The following is a 19,993-nucleotide window of genomic DNA, read 5'->3' as shown; positions in this document are numbered from 1 at the left end:
TACCAAGCGTCCAAGACCCCATGTGTGCAAAGGCTTTGCTTCAGATCAGACACATGACATGGTCAAAAGATTGCTGAATGTCTTTCTAGCCCAAGGATTACAAACCCAGATTAAAATGCCCAAATCCATTCAGCTGAAGATATACCGCCCTGTTTTGGAGAGATTAGATCCTTTGCTGTAACCTTCCTGGTGTCCAGTCTAATGATGGCACAAGGAGAGGTAATTCTCATACTAATTTATTTTCTAATGGGAAGAATACAATGCTGGAAAGGAGTGTCTCTCTGGAGGTGAGAGAAGGAACTTCAGTGATGACTTCAGCCTGTTTCAAAGCAGGTTCCTCTGGAGTGCCAGGGACACCTGGAGGGTGCCCAGAGGGGACAGGGAAATGCTGCCTTGGGCTGTTCCTGTGCTGCTGAGCTGGGCTGGGCTCCTGGGACACAGGGAGCTCATGGCAAGCGGCAGCGCTGCAGAGAGACAGCTCTGCCCAGGAGCAGCTCCTCTGCACACGCAGCAGCGCTGAGGGCTCTGCCTGCAGGAACAAGGGGAGAGGAGGCAGGCAGAGAGAGGTTAAATGCAGTCCGGGGTGGGAATATTGCTGTGAGTTCACAGAGAGACAAATCTTCACAGACAGTAGGTCTGTGGCTGCAGCTCATTGCATCTGCAAATCATGTTGGGATTTCCTGATGCTGGCAGAATGCACAGCCTATGAGATGTGAGGTTGTCTTGTATAGAGAAGGAGGACATGTTGCAGAGCAGGGATTTCCTCTCGAAACCATCAGAGGGACAACACATGACAACTGCTTTCTGCTGAGGATGACTCCAGGTCAGTAAAGCTGTGTGGGCAGCCAGGGGTGCCCAGGGCTGTCCTTTATAGCAGGGTCCCTGCACCCCAAGGGCTGTGTGCTAGAGAAATCAAAACAGCATTGAAGGGAGAAGCTCTGGGTGGAAGAAGCACCTCCTGGCATGGAAGGCTTCTTCTGTTGTCAAGAATATGCTGTGTGTGTCTGGACTAATTGAAGTTCCACATAGCTCCAGGAAGTTCCTGCCAGGACTTTTCAAGGGGAAGGTAAATGCAGAGATTATTGTAAAGCTAAGGAGCTTTCTGGGGTCCCTGTTTTCAATTTGCTTCTCTTGGGGAATTTGAGAGGAGAAATGGAAAAAGAGTTCTCATGCTTGAACAAGTCACTGAGACCACTGAGCTGTAACTTTGAGTGATCAGTAGGTCTGATAGGAGCCTCCTGAACGTCCCTTCTGCCACCCCTCTGCTAATGGACAGCACCAGCACCACCTCTGCTGGACTCATCAGGCTTAGTCTAACCTGTCCTTTTTCCCAATCTGCAAACAGGAAGATGTACCCAGGCAGCACCTTGCAAACAGGCAGGCCAGGGTGAGTGCATACACAGTGGGACAGGATCAGTGAGTGCTGACAAAGAAAAGGCATAGGACAGAGGAACACTTCCCAGGAGGAAAATCTCCAGGCAGCAGGGACATGATCTGGGAAGGAGAAGAAACCAAACCCAGAAATGTTGTGGGAGGGAGAACATAGGAAACACCCTGTGACCCCCTCTAGTGCAGATCCCTCCTCTGAGCAGCCCGCTTGCCTCCTCTCCCACCCAGCAAAGCCTCTGCCCTCAGGGCCGGGGGCTCCAAGGCATGAAGCAGCTCCTGTGCAGCCAGAGCTCCAGTTCCTCTGCAGAGCACAGGGGCTGAGAGCAGCTGCCCGGCAGTGTTGGTGTCTGGGAGGTGGCTGCACAGCTGGGGAAGGGTGACGCTGTCTGAGTGCCCGGCTGCCTCTGCCCTGGCCTCTCTCACACCCACCCTCACCGCATTGTCCTTCTTGCTCCCCTGCTCTGGGTCACTGCTGTTGGGATCTTGTTCTTGCTGTCAGGCTCGCTGGGGATGGCAGTTTCAGCTGCAGAGTCACACCCTGATCTTGTGGGTCCTTTCCTGCAGGTGCATCCATGGGAACACATGTCCCAGCTTTGCTCTGACCTGTGGGGCTGTGGGCAATGCAGCCTGTGGGGCTGGGGAATGAGCTGAATCTCCCTGAATCAAATGCCACCACTAGGACACATGGCTGTATCCTTGAGGTTTCCCTGCAAGCTGTGAGCTTCTCTCCAGGATGCAAACCTGTCCTGTAGCATCTTTGTGTTATCTGAAAGCGCCATGGAGAATCACAGAGATGCTATGACAGAGAAAATGCTGTTGGGTTTGTGAAATGAGCCAAGTGTATCCTAGTCTGAGGTGGATCCCTCTGCTCTCAGCAGTGCCTGGCGGCTTTTCGGGGTAACAGAGGAGTGTGATCACCCTCCACCTCAGAAAGGTGCCAGCCCAGGGCAGCTGGGAGCAAGACAGAGGGACAGACCAGCTCCTCTCACTCTGTTCTGACCCACAGGCATCCTCTTGCCCTGCAGGACTCAGTCTGTTCTCCCTGAGCGCAGCAGAAATGGTGAATTTTTCTGACATCCAAGAACACTCCCTAGGTTGTAAAAACCCCAAGCGTCTCAAACTGACTTGTGCCATATCAGTTCCTTGTCTCTGGGAGTGCAGATGCTGACAGGCTCTTCTGCACCAGGAGCAGGTTCATCCGACAAAGTTGAACCCCAGGACTGGCCCCTGCCCCCGTTCCCATGCCCCCGGCTGCAGAGCAGGGCTGACTCCTCGGCAGCCAGCGGGCACAGGCCCTGCTGCTCACGGCACCTCCAGCCAGCACCACCCAGGGCTCAGACACCGAGCTGGAGGAAGGTCTGGAAAAGGACAAGGGGGTGTGGAGCAGGGGAGGGTGTATGGGAAATGGCTTTGATTTTGCTCAGGGAAGTCTCCCCTAACTTGTCAATTTCTCTTCCTTCTTGTGACAGTGCTCCATGTCTATAGTCAGCAAATGTCCAACAGCAGCTACATCACTGAATTTGTGCTCGTGCCATTCGCAGACACACGGGAGCTACAGCTGTTGCACTTCTGGCTCTTCCTGGGCATCTACCTGGCTGCCCTCCTGGGCAACGGCCTCATCATCACCACCATAGCCTGTGACCAGCACCTCCACACCCCCATGTACTTCTTCCTGCTCAACCTCTCTCTCCTCGACCTGGGCTGCATCTCTACCATTGTCCCCAAATCCATGGCAAATTCCCTCTGGGACACCAGGACCATCTCCTACACAGGATGTGCTGCCCAGGTTTTTTTTTTTTTCTTCTTGATCACAGCAGAATATTCTATTCTAACCATCATGTCCTATGACCGCTATGTTGCCATCTGCAAACCCCTGCACTACGGGACCCTCCTGGGCAGCAGAGCTTGTGTCCACATGGCAGCAGCTGCCTGGGCCTGTGGGTTTCTCTATGCTCTGCTGCACACGGCCAATACATTTTCACTGCCCCTGTGCAAGGGCAATGCTGTGGGCCAGTTCTTCTGTGAAGTTCCCCAAATCCTCAAGCTCTCTTGCTCAGATGCCTACATCAGGGAAGCTGGGCTTATTATAGTTAGTGCCTGTTTATTCTTTGTGTGTTTTGTGTTCATTGTGGTGTCCTATGTGCAGATCTTCAGGGCCGTGCTGAGGATCCCCTCTGAGCAGGGACGGCACAAAGCCTTTTCCACCTGCCTCCCTCACCTGGCTGTGGTCTCCCTGTTTATTGGCACTGGTACATTTGCCTCCTGTAAACCCCCCTCCATCTCCTCTCCAGCCCTGGATCTGATGGTGTCTGTCTTGTACTCGGTGGTGCCTTCAGCAGTGAACCCCCTCATCTATAGCATGAGGAACCAGGAGCTCAAGGATGCCCTGTGGAAACTGATGACTGGGTGTTTTTTTTAAGCAATAAACTGCCCATCTTCTTCTGCATAGCAGTTATCACGTAACTTGCTGGAAACTAAGCCTGTCTTTTTTTTTTCTTTTAGTGCTGATGGTGTGGTTTTTCTGTTGTGATAATGTTGTCATCTCATTTGTAATTCACTGTCTGCTTTTATTTTCTGACCGAGTGGTGGCCTAGGTGAGAAGGGTGAGGAGTTGTGCTCTTTGTGTCCTGTAGCTTTTTTTTTTTTTTTTTTTGTAACATGAGATCCTTCCTCTAAAGCCTTTTTGGAGCTGCAGGGACATTTATTGTGTGCATTGGTGGAGGGGAAAAGAGTCCTGAATAGGAGCACCGCCAGCAAACACCAGTACTTGGTCTTCCAGAGCTGTTCTCTTTCCACTCCCACGCTCTCCTTTGATCCCTTGTGTTAGGGCAAGACCTGAGTGCTCTGGCTGCTTGGTCGTCATCCTGCTGTGTGTCAGTCCTGTGACCTCAGGCAGGGACAGGCAATGGGTACTGCTGTGACAGAACTGGCCTCCATAACAGCCTTTCCAGAAAGAAAGGTGATCTCTGCAGGGCAGGGCCTGAAGGTTTAGGTTTTCTTCCAAAGTTTCTCTCCAGAACACGCCCAAGACAATGACTCGCAGATCCAAACACCAGGGTACAGCTAAAAAGTTGAGTGTGCAGGGCTGGGGCACACAGCTATGACCTCTCATAGCCAGATGTCCTGTGAGAGACCTGAAGGACCAGCAGAGCAGGGTCTGGGCTGTGCCTGTGTGCACTGGACACCCTGAAGATCCTGCCCCAGGGCAACCAACATGAACTGACTCCTCAAAACCACCATTTCCAGCACTGGACTCCAGGCCATGGAGATTCCCTGGCTGGTAAGATGGGACATGCCACAGGATGGACTCCGAGGGTCCTGCAATGGGGTGCTCAGAGACCCCCCCAGCAGCAGAGCTGGGCTGGGATGGACCCACAGCCAGCACTCACATGACCGGTGCTGGCCCCGCCCTGGGGCAAGAACCAGCTCCTGCCCTTTCAGTGAGAGCCCTCACAGCGGCCCTTGAGGTGCTGCCACTCTGCTTCACGTGTGGCCCCTCACATCTCAGTTTAAGCACAAAGGCGTGTTCCAGGGGTACAAGGAAAAACTCCCCAACACCAGTCGCCTCTTGTTTTGAAGACACACACCATTCCCACCCCACTTGCTGGAGGCCCAGATCCCACTGGGGTCCAGTATCCAACACCAAAGGTCACAGGGTACCCACACTCTTGGTCTCAGTCCTGTTGCTGGCCTCAAATCCACACACGCTGCTCTTGCAGTAGCTGGATTTAATCCGTGTGGAACTCACACACCTCCTCATCCCCAGGAGACTGAGAATACACAGAGAGTTAAGGAAGGATTTGTTATATTATAATTAGGACTATTGTTATTTTGGTTTATTTACCTATTACTATGAAAGTTTATGAGATCACCAGGAGTGGTTAATGTGATGGCCAGGAGGTGGTTATCAGTGTCTCCTGGAGCTTGTCCATGCAGATGACCCTGCCAAGGGCTCCCTTCCCTCCCAGCTCCTTCACTACTTTGCACAGTCCCACCTACTTCCTCCTACATCCCACACTCTCTGGTTTCTGTTCTGATCAAACCCAACCAGTTGCCAAGTCTGGCTTGTACTTGGACTCGGAAGACCCTGGTCACTACAGGCCTGTCAGCATCACTTTTATGCCATGTGGGAAACTGCAGCCGGTCTGTGGAATCCTTGACAGAAAATATGGGAGTAGAGATCAGCCTTGAGATATTAAGATTTACCCTTGAGAAGGATGGGAGTAAAGGAGTATCTGGAGAGAGGAGAGATGTACCCGTGAGAGAGAAGGGGATAGAAGAATAACACGGTTGATAGCAAAATTAACCAAGGAGATGTTAGTGCTGTAACTTGTAACCAATAGTGAAAAGACACATGAACTGGTAGAATTGTATAAAAATGCACTTGTAGCAATAAATGGCATCTATTACTTTCATCTTGAAAGAATTTGGTCCATGTCGTTTGTCCGTCTCAACCGCGACATATGGTGACCCCGACGTGATCCTGCCTGGAGAGGATCTCGCCTAACAAGGTGACAGCGTGAAGCTGTGAACAGCCGAAGAAGAGCTGTGGAGACGGAGCCCGGTACAGCTGATGAGAGCAGCCGAAGGAGCTGCCGAAGATCCGGATTGTTGAAAGACACCTCGCTAAGGAGTAGGTGAGCTACCGGGAACAGGGGGGGTGAAACTTATCTAAAGAAGAGGGTACTATACTATCCACATAGAAGCTGCTTCTGAAGAAGCAGGGTGTTAGCCTCCCGGAACTGACTTTAAGAAAAATGTTACTATGGGGCAAAGCACAAGGTTTAGAGGTTAATCCTGTGACAGCATTTAGTGTGTCACAATGGATGGACTTGGGAGATAAATTGTTTGATAGTGCTACCCAAGGGTCCAAGGAAGCATCTGAACTGTTAACGACGTGGCGCTTGTTATTAGATACTCTGAAAGAGTTAAAACAGCAACAGGCAGAGGCGGCGGAGGGGGATGGTCTTCCTGGCTCTCCTGGGCCAGACTCGGAGGGAAAATCAAGATTAAGTACTACTTCGACCCCCTCTATTACTAAAGATTCGTCAAAACCACCCAAGTCCATATTATCTGACACGGATAAGGATCCGTGGCACTTTCTTGGAAAGTTAAAAGGAATAAAGGAGGAGCGTACGTATGTGTGGCCCCGAGATCAGAAAAAAATTATGAAAGAGTCGTATACATATGTGTCGCCCCGAGATCAGATAAAAGCTATGAAAGACTCACATGAAAAAACAGCATTATGGTCTCGGGAGGGGCCCTCAGAGCACTGGTCGGAGCACCGGTCAGAGCACCGCGTTCGGCCGACTGCTCCGCTGTCATCGATCACGGCTCGAACCTCTCCTCTACCATCATCAACCGCGGTTCCGCCGTCTGCGTCACCGCCATTAATCACAGTTCAACCCTCTGCCCCGCCGCTATCAGTCGCGGAAGAAAAAATGGACATTTTTTTTCCTATCCCCCTTTGCCTGGAGATTTAGGTGGGGAGGACCCCACCATGGTGAGCCAGACCGAGCCAAATAACGTAATTCCTACAGATTTGGGTCCCTCCAACCTGCCCCCACCTCCCTCCCACACTGAATTCCTGAGGGTGAGGGTAGAATTTCAGAGCGTAAACCGAACTTACCAAAAAGCTGGGATTTACCCCCAGTTTCGGTTACAGTTAAACCACAGGACCCTGTGCGTTTCTGGAAGAGACACTAGTTGACACACCACAATTACAGGCACGATAACTTTCTGAAATCCTGAGGCTGTCAACCGACCTCACATATCAAGCTGTGATAAAGGTACCTGAAACCAACAATGCAGCCAAATCATTTGCAACTATTAATCAGGGTCCCAGTGAGAATTACATGCAATTTATTGACCATCTTCAAGAGGCCATCGATAAGCAGGTTGAAAACTTAGAAGCTAAGGAAGCACTGGTGTTGAATTTAGCAGAAGAGAATGCTAATGTTTGCTATCAACATGTTACCTGCAAGTTTTACAGTACATATTATGTGTTCCTGTGTATTGCCTCTCTGAAAATCAAGCAGCTTGTCAGGAATGTGAGTTAATTGTTTTACTAGTTGTTTTTAAGTGCGCCATAAAACTCTCTCCCCATTTTTCCCAGTCGTGCTGCAAGCAGCCTGTGTTTTCTATCCCTCCCTCCCCCTTCTCAAGGTTTTTCCTTGCAAGATGGGGTCAGGAATAATTGTTTTCAGTTGTGTTCCTGAAAAATCAGTATTGGGAGGTGTTTTAAAACTTAGGAAAGCACTCGGAATTATAAGGAAGGAAGATCTTGTTAAATATTGAAATCAGTGTTGGTTGCTGTTTAAGTTAAATGATTGGGAAAAGTGTCCGGAGAACAGAATTTTGTTGCAATTAATGTTGTTTTTAAAGTGAGAAGAGCAGGACAAAATAAATCTCTACAAGAGATCATTAGATCATTACAGACAGTTTTACAGCTGGAACGGTTTGAACGTCAACAAGCTGAGAGAGAGTTAACTGATAACACACAGGTCACAGCAAACTTGCTAAAGTCTGCAAGATGCCTTCCTCATTAACCTGTTTTCTTTGTGGGTATCGGTTTAAGTATGTTGCAATTTTAGTAGGTCTTTGTTATATGGTACGATAAGTTCACAGTCTGTTAAATCATGAGAATTCATTGACTCAAAATGTGCGTTTTGTGATAATACAGAAGATCATAAGTAATTTAGTTCTTTACTGCGTGAATGTGATGGTAAAATTTTGTGTGTAGTAGCTGTTGTTTTTTTCTCTCTAGCATGCTACCTTTATTCCGGCATTCAGACTTGCGCAACTCTGTGACAAGCTGTGTCTCATCTCGCTGTGCTGAATTTGGTTTTTCCGTATGTACATCATGTAAAAAATCCTGGTTTTGGAATAACAGCTGTAGCGCACCAGATGAGACACTAAAAAAAAAAAAAAAAAAAAAAAAAGGCCTTGCCCAGTTCAGCTCACTCGACGGCGGGGGGGGCGAGTGCCGATGGGCTCCGGCGCGCGCTGACCTGTTTTGTCAGGGAGACCCAGCGGCACTGCTACCTGGCCGGGTGGTGAGTGGTTCAAAGGTGCAATGCAAAAATTGAGATATTGTCTTAAATTGGTGTAACTGTGATCCATCTGCATATTTGAACTTGGTAAATGGTTTTCATATCTGAGCTCAGTATTTTAGTTTGCATATTCATATTTGGTACCAAAAGAATCTTGTTTGGGGAGATAATTTCAAAATGGGAACCGGTTCCACTGCTAAAATTCCACCTTGCCTCCCCTTAGGATGCATCCTTACACATTAGAGTAATTGCTTGTATTGTTAGAAAAGCATTTAAATTGTTAAAATGCTATGATAGATGTGAATTTGGAAGAGGCTGTATTTAAAAATTGTTAGAATATTAACTGATTTAGATCTAGGAAAATAGACTAATGGATTTATGTTTATTATACTGGTTTATACTGTTTTTTGACATTTCTTAATTGTAAAAGGTAAATGGAGCTAAGGAATGTAACTCTTGCTGAGCTACTTGAAATTGCATATAAAGTGTAGTTGGAATGAAATGGGAAAACAAAACAGCAAAATATCCCAGGCCTGTGTGCAGCTCATTGTAACTGAGGAGTTTGCCAGAGCCTCCCACTTCGTACCAGTGATTATACCAGCTGCGTGACCTTGGCTATATCTGAACTGCGGCGAGAAGAGAAAGAAGAAAAAAAGAAAAAAAAAAAAAGGAAAAAAACCTGTTTTCCCGCTGCTAAGCAGAGAAAGGGGGGCTTTACTCCCCCAGCTCTGTTCTTTTTTTTCCTGAAGTATTGTCATCCATTTTTGTTGTGGCACTGTGTTGTTTTTCGGCTTTGAATCAGGGGTTGTTGGTGTTATTTATTTTTGCTTCTGTCTTGTTTCCTAGGTTTTGGCACATCTGGGGAAAAGAGTTCATAATTTTGCCTCCTTGCTCAAGTCAGTCTTTTCACACTGGTCAGCTTTGGGGGGTCACAGTGTTCAGTGTTTCTCTGGGTCAGACTGGTACTGATTTGAGTGTGGAGTGCAGCCAGATTGGTTTGATGTGGAGTTCAAACTGATGTGTTTTCATGCTGGGCTGGACGTCTTGCCATCTCAGATGGGGGCGAGAGGGAAGTTTTATTCCCCCCCACGCCCCTCCCCCAGGCAATGTTACTGCTAGAGAGCTGTGATACTGCATGAAGGAGTCTGAGGGTGAAATTTAAAGGCATCACCAGTGGATCCATAGTTCTAATGAAACTGGAAAATTAAACCAAAAATTTGTTAATAGACTTATTCTGTGGTAATTAGTTGTAAGTGACTTCTTAGTAAATTCACCGTGCTAGTTTTTGAGGTCATGAGAGAGAACGAAAGAAAGGCCATTTTTTGAGACCAATGGAATGCCAGATTTGGAAAAAAGTTTAAATACATGAATTCTTATAGTTGTTAGAAACTCCTATACCTCTCTTAGGTTAAGATTTGTTAAGTAAATTGTAAGCTCAAATAATGTTTTCTGAGAATTCTGTTTAGTTGCATGGCCTACAAGAAGCTGCTGGGATGGCGCAGATCTGCTTGCTGCAAGTGAGAAATCTCCAAGGAAATTTCGAATGCTGTATTTCCACTAGTATTAACAGCCAATGTTTCGATAAAGAAAATACTACACTGATAGATCTGAAACAGGACTTCGATCTGGTAAGGGAAAACAATATCCAATAAATATGATAGCAAAAATGGAGTTGGAAACTTTGAGGAATAAATTTATGACAACCTTACAGGCTGGCTGCATTCGATTGGACTTGCAGAATTGTCTGTTTATAGCTACAACATAGAAACAACCTGTGGCTATTGTGGGACAGTATGATGAGATTGCTAGCAGACTAATATACCAATTGTTACTCTGATCAAGAAAAGCAGGGAATGAATTTAAGTTTCACTAGGCCATGATCCTTTTGTCATATATGTACCATTTGTGAAATTTAATTTTGATTTTTTTATTTGTAATCTATGTCTCTATAAATTGCACTAGCTGGTTTTCTTAACAGCACAGCTTTTGGCGTGCATAAATGTAAAATGTAAATTGCTGCAGAACCTGCAAGTCTTTAACATCAGGTCATAGGCCATACTTGTATTTGGTCCGATCCTACATACTTGCAAAGCTTTTGTTGATGGTTCTGGGAAGTCTCATAAAGCTGTAGTAGTTTGGCGTGAAGATAACAATTGGCATCATTCTGTAAAAATTATTGAAGGTTCAACCCAATTAGCAGAACTTGGCACAGCTTTACATTACTTAGAGCTTTTTAAGGAGGAACCTCTAAATTTGATTTGTGAGTACGTAGTCGAGGTCCAACGCACGTATCTGATTCTGAACTGTGTTTTTGTTTTGGTTTTGTTCTTTTTTAAAACAAAAAGGGGGGAGAAGTAGGGAAAACACCACAAAACCAATTGTCAAAAGCATTGTATGTGATGAAATACTTTGCAAGTGTGACCCAAAACCATGCTAAATCAGAAAGAACCTACATTAGTTATGGTCAAATCACTAGTCAATGGAAAAGGCCAAATCAAATGATAACCTGGGGGAGAGGCTCTGCTTGTGTCTTTACAGATCAAGGGCCGCAATGGTTGCTGGCACAAAATGTGAAACCTGTGTTATTTTCCTGACAATGATTGTTGCAGCTGCTGTGTTTTGAATGCCCACACAGACAAAGATTAACATGTGGATTACTTCAGCCAACCTGACTGACCAGGACTCCGCATGCCTGGCTATGGTATCTCCGGAAAACCCGTTCCACGCATGCTTGGTTGGCATCCCCCTTGATGACTACAGCAGCATCACACGACTGTTTCAAATAGTGGTCGGTGCAAAGGCATTGCAACAAACTGTAATAATACTAACATGGCACTTTGGATTAACTGTCTCCTGGAAATAGACATTAAACCACAGGAACTGGAATTGCTGGCATCTGTGCCCATGGATGCTTGTATCCAGCTGGTTTGTGAAAAGTGCCAGGACAATATGCTAAAGCATGAATGGTTAAAACTGCAAAATGTTAATGCTACCATTGGTGACTATAGAAATGAAACTCGATGGTGTAATGCCTCACAGAAGAATCCAAGGGATGTCATTGATAATGTGGGACAGCGACCCCAAAACCTCCTGTATGGTGTATTCTTGATCTGTGGAGATAGAGCCTGACCAGGAATTTCTTCTAATGCTGTTGGAGGACTGTGTATTTTGGGACTATTAACTCTCTTAACACCCAATGTATCTATGATAATAGATCACAGAAGAGCAAGACGAGAAAAACACTTTTTGCGTGTATATGAGTCAAAATGTGATGATAATGTAGATTTTTGGGGATCAAGGTTAAGGGTTTTAGGATCTCTTGTATCTGGTGTTGGCACAGCTAAAAGCTTTAAATATTTTAGAAAACGAGGATGCTGGCTAGTTAAGCAAACTAACAGAACTTCAAAGGCTTTAAGTGGACTTTTGTTAGATGTAGATTCTGTAAGACATGCCACATGGCAGAGTAGGGCCGCGATAGATTTTTTGTTATTAGCTTAAGGACATGGGTGTGAAGATTTTGGTGGGATTTGTTAAATAAATTGCTTAGTGGTTGAAGGTTTTTAGGATGGTTGTTATCAGTAGTGAAAACAGGACTGATCATTTTGATGATTGTTGTGGTTGTGTTACTAATGTTGCCATGCATGATTTCTCTGCTGCAAAGGGCCCTGCAGCGGACAATGAGGGCAGCATTTTTAGCACAAATAAAAAAAGGGGGAATTGTGGGAAACTGCAGCGGGTCTGTGGAATCCTTGACAGAAAATATGGGAGTAGAGATCAGCCTTGAGATATTAAGATTTACCCTTGAGAAGGATGGGAGTAAAGGAGTATCTGGAGAGAGGAGAGATGTACCCGTGAGAGAGAAGGGGATAGAAGAATAACACGGATGACAGCAAAATTAACCAAGGAGATGTTAGTGCTGTAACTTGTAACCAATAGTGAAAAGACACATGAACTGGTAGAATTGTATAAAAATGCACTTGTAGCAATAAATGGTATCTATTACTTTCATCTTGAAAGAATTTGGTGCATGTCGTTTGTCCGTCTCAACCGCGACAATGCCATGCAAAATCATGGAGAAGATTGTTCTGGGAGTTACTGAAAAACATCTGAACAACAACGTAGTCACTGGTCCCAGCCAGCAGAGGTTCATGAGGGGAAAGTCCTGCTTGACAAACTTAATTTCATTCTACAACAAGATTACTCACCTAGTTGACCAAAGGAAGCCTGTCAATGCGATCTTTTTGGATTTCAGTAAGGCCTTCGATAGTTCCTCTCACAGTCTCCTCCTGGATAAGATGTCCAGCACACAGCTGGATAAACACACAATGCAGTGGGTGAGCAATTGGCTGATGGGCCAGGCTCAAAGGGTTCTAGTAAATGGGGTTATGTTGGACCAGTCACTAGTGGGTTCCACAGGAATCCATCCTAGGGCCCGTGCTCTTCAGTGTCTTCATAAATGACTTGGACACAGGACTTGCAGGAATACTAAGTTTGCTGATGACACAAAATAGGGAGGAGCTGTTCACACTCTCGAGGGCAGAGAGGCCCTGCAGAGGGATCTGGACAAACTGGAGAACTGGGCAATCACCAACTGCATGAAGTTCAACAAGAGCAAGTGCTGGATTTTGCGCCTGGGTCATGGCAACCCTGGCTGTACAGACAGGCTGGGGGATAAGATGCTGCAGAGCAGCTCTGCAGAGAGGGATCTAGGGGTTCAGGTTGTTGGCAAGTTGAACATGAGCCAACAGTGTCCCTGGCAGCCAAGAGGGACTCGTGTCCGGGGCGCATCCAGCACAGCACGGCCAGCCGGGCAGGGGGGGACTGTCCCGCTCTGCTCTGCACTGGTGTGGCCTCACCTGGAGCATTCACTGTGTGCAGGTCTGGGTCCCAGAGTATAAAAAAGATATTAAGCTACTAGAGAGTGTCCAGAAGAGGTTACAAGGTTGGTGCAAAGTTTGAAGAGGAAACCATATGAGGAATGGCTAAAGTCACCCAGTTTGTTCAGCCTGGAGGAGACTGAGGGGAGAGCTCATAATGGTCTACAGATTTCTCATAAGGGGACCAGGAGGGGCAGGCACTGAACTCTTCTCTTTAGTGACCAATGACAGAACCCAAGGGAATGACAGAAATATGTGTCAGGGGAGGTTCAGATTGGACATTAGGAAAAGATTCTTCACCCAGACAGTGGTGGAGCACTTGAATAGGCTCCCCAGGGAGGTGTCATGGCCTCAAGCTGTGTTCAAGAAAAGACTGGACAATGTCCTCAGATACATGGTGTGAACTGTGGGTTTGTTATATGCAGGGACAGGAGTTGGACCCGATGATCTTTGTGGTTCCCTTCCAACTCAGGACATTCTATGATCTATATATGATTCTATGACTCCAGGGGAGATGACTTTCATGTAATGGAGGGACTGATACAAGTAGTGCCATGGGAAGCAGCTCTGAAGGCTGAAGGAAAACTGATAGGCCTTACATGACAGCCTCTTCCAAGGACAACCATGATGTCTCTGAGTACCCACCAAAAAAACCCAAAAAGCATTCATCTCAGGAGGCTGCTTGTCTAAACTGATTGGAGTTCCAGGGCAAAAAGGCAGCACACAGGAGTTGGAAGCAGGGGAAGCTGCAAAGGAGGAATTTAGAAACTTTGCCCCAGAATGTAGAGTTGATGCCAAAGCCAAAGCTCCCATAGTCTTGGTAGTTGCAAAGGTGGGCAGCAGAAGCAAAACGAGGTGACAGAGGCATGGGGGGGTCATGCAGAATGATTCACACCATACCTGGAGTCCTGTAACAAGTGGGCACTGCAGAGGTTTTCATCTTGACTGCATGGCTCAGCCTAGGACATGGGGAATGCTCCGTGCTGGGGGTAGCTGTGCCAGTCCACCCACATGGGTTGAGATAGTGCAGGATCTACTTGAAGGCATTCCTGTGACCTGGGTATGTTGAGATTAATCCAGAACTGGCTATTCAAAATCAAGTATTTTTTTATTTACTTGACCTCTTTGCTTTGTCATCTTTTCACTTGGACTACTCTCCTGAAATCTCTCTAATTAACCACATAAGATTTGAAGACTAAAGGAAAATTATGCGCAGACTTGGCTCCTTGGAGCGTTTTCCATTTTAATGAGTCCTCTGGTGACGAGTTCTTGAACCGCAGATCCTTGAAGACTGAACATACCTCTAGAGAAGTAAAGGTCAGAAGCAAACCTCCACGTTTCTGAGGGTGTTCAAAGGTCCTTCTGAAGTCTCTGACTGAATAGAACATGTAGGGAATTAACAGACAAGGTTCCTGTTGCTTGGGGCTGGTGAAGCAGGAAGATGGAGATATGTGTTACAGGAAGCTATGGGCTATGAACCATGTGGCAGCTGAACTCTTGGCTCCTTCACCCCTCCTGTATGCTGGGGCTTCACCTCCAGCTTCAGCGGGGATGTAAAAGATGGGACCAGAGACAACATTCTCTTGGTTGCTTTACTGTGTTTACCTACACCAAAAGCATGATTCCATATGTACATGAGGACTTTAAGTCCAAAAACATACATAGGACACTAAAAATAGTATTTCAGTGGGAATATTATTTGAAGTACAATAAATAAAGTCAAAGAAGACACATGATCAGAAGAGCTTCCAAGGTTTTTCTGATGATGACAGACACCTTATTGAATCTGAAATAGTCTATATTCAAATAGTTTCAGCTAGGCCTCCTTGAGCTCCTAGTTCCTCATTAAAATGCCTTGGGGTGCTTCCCTGCTGGTAAGCTGGGCTGGGCTTCTGGGAAAGAACCCTGACGTTTCTGTGTGTGGCTCCAGGAACAAACCCCACTGGCCCAGTGAGGTTCATCTCAGCTGCCTTGGATGGGCTCATTGCAAGTGCTGCTGTCTGCTATGTCACACTTGCTTGTGATTCCTGATCGTGCTCTCAAAAGTGACAGAGAAACCAGAGAGGTTCTGAGGTCCTTTGAAAAGGTAGATGGCAAACCCATCTTCAAGAAGAGCAGGAAGGAGAACCAGGAGAATTACAGGCTGGTCAGCCTTCCTCCGTCTCTGGGAAATGGATTGGACACATCCTTGTGCAGCCATTTTCCAGGCACTTGAAGGACAAGAAAGGGATTTCTGAACCAAAACGGGCAGGGGAAAGAAAGGCATCTTGTGTATGTGGAATTTTGAAAGGCCTCAGACATGTTCTCCCATGGTGTCCTTATAGCCAGATTGGTGCTGTCTGGGCTGAAGAAGTAGATGCTGGGTGGGAAGTTGGCTCAACAATCAAGCCCAAATATCATCAGTGATACAAAGTCCTTCATGCAGCCAGTTACCAGTGGAATCCCTCAGTGGCCAGCACTTGGGCCAACACTTTTGAACGTCGTTATTCTCCCCCTGTATGATGTGACAAGTGCACTTTCAGCTCCTTTGTGGATGATGCAAAGCTAGGCGGAGGCCTTGAACAACCTCACATGTTTCACCCTGCCCTGAGCAGGAGAGTGATACAAGATGATGTTCAGGGCTCTCTTCAAACCTGAGTTACTCTGTGATTCAATGAGTCTTTCCCTGGGAGAAGTTTTTGAAGACAGCAAAGCTGGAAGAAAAAAAACAGGCAGAAGAGGAGATATGAAATATGTTAACATAAATACAGTAGTTCCTGTTAAGAATGTTTCTTGCTCAAATCATCAGTAGGAAATAGATTTGATAAATTAGGAAAAAAAAAAAAAAAAGCATACTTTTATCTGGTCAGGTCCTGGGCCATAAGGAGGGTGATGTGTGGGTATGGTAGTATGGTATTATGAGGTCAGTTGTGTCTCAGAAAGTCATAACCCAATAAGAAGCATGTGTCTGTGAAGGGGACTGTGAGGTCAGTTCTGTCACAGGAGGTGACAGGCCAGCAGCAGGGACATGACTGGGAAAGTACCTCTGACAAATCAGTGAAAGATCAGTTCTGAATGGGACATTAACCCCGTGCATGTTAATGAACACCAGTAAAAACTAAACCATACCTCTCTATGGCTCTCACCTCATATGCTAATTACCCATTCGAAAACACCTCAGTTGGTAGGACTATGTTAATTCTATCAGTGATTAATGGATGGCCCCAGATTAATAATCGTCCTAAACATGTGTGCCCCCAGCCCCGCCTCACACAAACACCATCCTGCCTGCCCACCTCCCCCAGTGCCCCCTCCTTCCACCAGCACCACCACCCCCCCTCCCTCCCCTCACCCCCAGACAATTTTGTGAGAAGAAATACAAGTACACCCTACCTGAACCCCCTTTCTTTTTTATTGTTGTGACTTTAGTTAGATTTTTTTTTGTAATTTATGTATTCATTTTCATTGTCTGTTATTTCTTTTTTTTTTTTTTTTAATTTACATCAGTTTACTACCTCTTTAAAAAAATAATGCATATTCATTTTCTTTTTCCAACTTAGTTTACCTTTTTTCTCTCCCCCCCGCCTCGCCGCCGATGGGCTATGGACCGAGCGAACTCGGCTGCCCTTCTTCCCCCATCCCTGATCCCACCTCCCCGCCTTTTGCCAGCGAGTTTGCCTCTCCCGGGGAAGGGAAGCTGGGGTACCCCTGCCAGCCAGAGGGGCAGCACGGTGGCCTGCAGTTTCTAAGCCCAGCTGTGGGAGCCCTAACCCCTTCACCTACCTGTTCTCCCGCCTCCCGCGTTTCTTCCTTGGTGGCTCGGTCGGTCGGTCAGTCCCTCACCCTGCTGCCCACCCCAGCTGTGGGCTGAAAAAGAAGCCAACGTGAAGCACAAGGGGTGAGGCAGAAAAAATCAAAACAAAACCACAAAGTGAAACAAAACCCAACCAAACAGAAATCTCTTCTCGACAAAGAGATACCGTGTCCCCATCCTCCCACCTTCCCCGGCCTACCTACCTGTTCACGGGGCTCCTCACCCATTTGCAGGCCACTCTTTGCCTGCTTCTGTGCCCTATTCAGGGGTTGCAGAAGGGGGAGTGAGTGAGGGGTTATCATGCATTATATTGTTAGCTTGGGTTAAACCACGACATTCTTCTGATTCTTATTCATGCCCTTCTTGAAGACACGTTAGATGTCTCCCTTGTCCGAGGAGCCCAGAACCTCTCTAATTGCTCTCATGCTCTTGAGAGCACAATACAGAATCGTGAGCAAGGGTGACACAGGCTCACTTGCAATGAGCCTGTCCAAGGCAGCTCAGATGAATCTCACTGGGCTAGTTGCATTTGTTCCTGGAGTTGCACACAGAAATGTCAGGGTTCTGTCAGGTGTCCACATCTGAGTAGGCCTCATGGACTCCTTAAGCACGCAGGGGTGTTCAGAGACAGTCTCTTTCCCTTATGCGCACAGAAGCAGGAGTCACAGTCTCTCTGGTCTCCTGTTTCCACTCCCAAAGGATGGGTGGCACCTCAGCCCTGCAGTGTGTTGCTCTGCTCTGCTCTGCACTCGTCTGAGATGCCCCACATCATGAGGAATGGACACAGGAACATTGGTTCAAGGAAGCACATCCCAGTGTTTCATTTAGGCAATTTCCCATCAGATGTTATTCCCAAAGTAAAGTCTTTCTGATAGGCCATCATGGAACCCCAAGGAATACCTGACGGCATCTGTGTTCACTCAGGTTCATCTCACCTCACATACATGATGTGCATGCTCACATCTCATCCGTACAATGTAAACACGGACTGCTGACCTACTCATTCGATGTCCCTCCATGGAGGGAAGAACAACTCCTCTGAGCTGGGGTGAAAGTCCAGGGCTGGAAATGGTGGTTCTGAGGGGCCAGTTCATGATGATTGCCCTGGGGCAGCTTCTGTAGTGTGTCTAGTGCATGCAGGTACAGCCCAGACCCTGCTCTGCTGGTTCTTCAGGTCTCTCACAGGACATCTGGCTATGAGAGGTCATAGCTGTGTGCCCCAGTCCTGCACACCCACACTTTTTAGCTGTACCCTGGTGTTTGGATCTGTGAGTCACTGTCTTGGGCGTGTTCTGGAGATAAACTTTGGAAGAAAACCTAAGCCTTCAGGCCCTGCCCTGCAGAGATCACCTTTCTTTCTGGAAAGGTTGCTCTGGAGGCCAGTTCTGTCACAGAAGTGCCCATTACCTGTCACTGCCTGCAGTCACAGCTCTGCCATGCAGCACGATGGTGACCAAGTGGCCAGAGCACTCAGGTCTTGCACCAACTGGTTAAGAGGGTCATTCAGGGCAGTCAACATGGCTTCACCAAGGGGAACTCATGCTTAACCAACCTCATAGCCTTTTATGAGGACATAACGAGGTGGATGGATGATGGCAAAGCAGTGGATGTGGTCCACCTTGATTTCAGTAAAGCATTTGACACAGTCTCCCTCAGCATCCTTGCTGCCAAACCGAGGAAGTGTGTTCTGGACGATTGGGTAATGAGGTGGACTGTGAACTGGCTGAAGGAAAGAAGTCAGAGAGATGTGGTCAATGGGACAGAGTCCAGCTAGAGGCCAGTATCTAGCAGAGTGCCTCAAGGGTCAGTACTGGGACCAGTACTATTCAGTATATTCATCAACGACTTGGATGAGAGAATAGAGTGCACTATCAGCAAGTTTGCTGATGACACCAAGCTGGGAGGAGTGGCTGACACTGGAAGCTGTGCTGCCATCCAGAGACCTGGACAGGCTGGAGAGTTGGGCAGGGAAGAATTGAATGAAATATAATAAGGGCAAGTGTAGAATCTTGTGTCTGGGCAGGAACAACCCCAGGTTCCAGTATAAGTTGGGGAATGACCTATTAGAGAGCAGCGTAGGGGAAAGGGACCTGGGGGTCCTGGGGACAGCAGGGTGACCATGAGCCAGCACTGGGCCCTTGTGGCCAGGAAGCCAATGGTACCTGGGGTGGGTTAGAAGGGTTGGTCAGTAGGTCAGAGAGGTTCTCCTGCCCCTCTGCTCTGCCCTGGGGAGACCACACCTGGAATATTGTGTCCAGTTGTGGCCCCTCAGTTCCAGCAGGACAGGGAACTGCTGGAGAGAGTCCAGCACTGAGCCACAAATATGATGAAGGGAGTGGAACATCTCCTGTATGAGGAAAGGCTGAGGGAGCTGGGGCTTTTGAGCTTGGACAAAAGGAGACTGAGGGTCCCCTCGTTAATGATTATAAATATGTAAAGGATGAGTGTTACGAGGATGGAGCCAGGCTCTTCTCGGTGACAACAAATGATAGGACAAAGGGCTATGGGTACAAACTGTAACACAGGAGGTTCCTGTGGCAGTTGCACTCTTCCCCGCTCTGAGAACTGCTGTGGCAGTTGTACATCCCCCTCTCCTTCAAAGGGGCAGTTAATGGCTCTTTTTTGAGACCTGGAGTTGGTTGGGCAGGGTCATTAGCAGAGAAGCCAAGAAGCTTCTGGAATGCCCACAGCCAGATTTGATCGGACTAAAAAATGGGGTTCCTGCCAAAGATTCCCTTTGTGTGATCTTCTTGGAGTCTGTCGAGCCAAGAGTCCTCCCCTTAGACGGGAACGCCACCTAAGGAAACTTCCTGGTATTGGAAGTGCCTCACCTCCTCTTTTGGGCAAGTGATAATCTAAGTCCTTGCCAAACTCAGGCAAGT

General features: G+C 47.2%; 1 pseudogene across 1 annotated transcript in view; it reads left to right on the top strand.

Annotated features, from left to right (window-relative positions):
* The first annotated feature begins 2,881 nt into the window (after window positions 1–2,881).
* The window catches only part of LOC309444403 (olfactory receptor 14A16-like), a 41,387-nt pseudogene continuing 24,275 nt past the window's right edge, over window positions 2,882–19,993 (top strand). The window contains exon 1 of the transcript in view: window positions 2,882–3,175. The product of the transcript in view is annotated as an olfactory receptor 14A16-like (transcript). The remainder of the gene's footprint in view (window positions 3,176–19,993) is intronic.

The sequence above is a fragment of the Streptopelia decaocto genome (assembly GCF_964273445.1).
Source record: "Streptopelia decaocto genome assembly, chromosome: 10".
Lineage (NCBI taxonomy): Eukaryota > Metazoa > Chordata > Aves > Columbiformes > Columbidae > Streptopelia > Streptopelia decaocto.
This window is presented reverse-complemented; position numbering and strand designations above follow the sequence as displayed.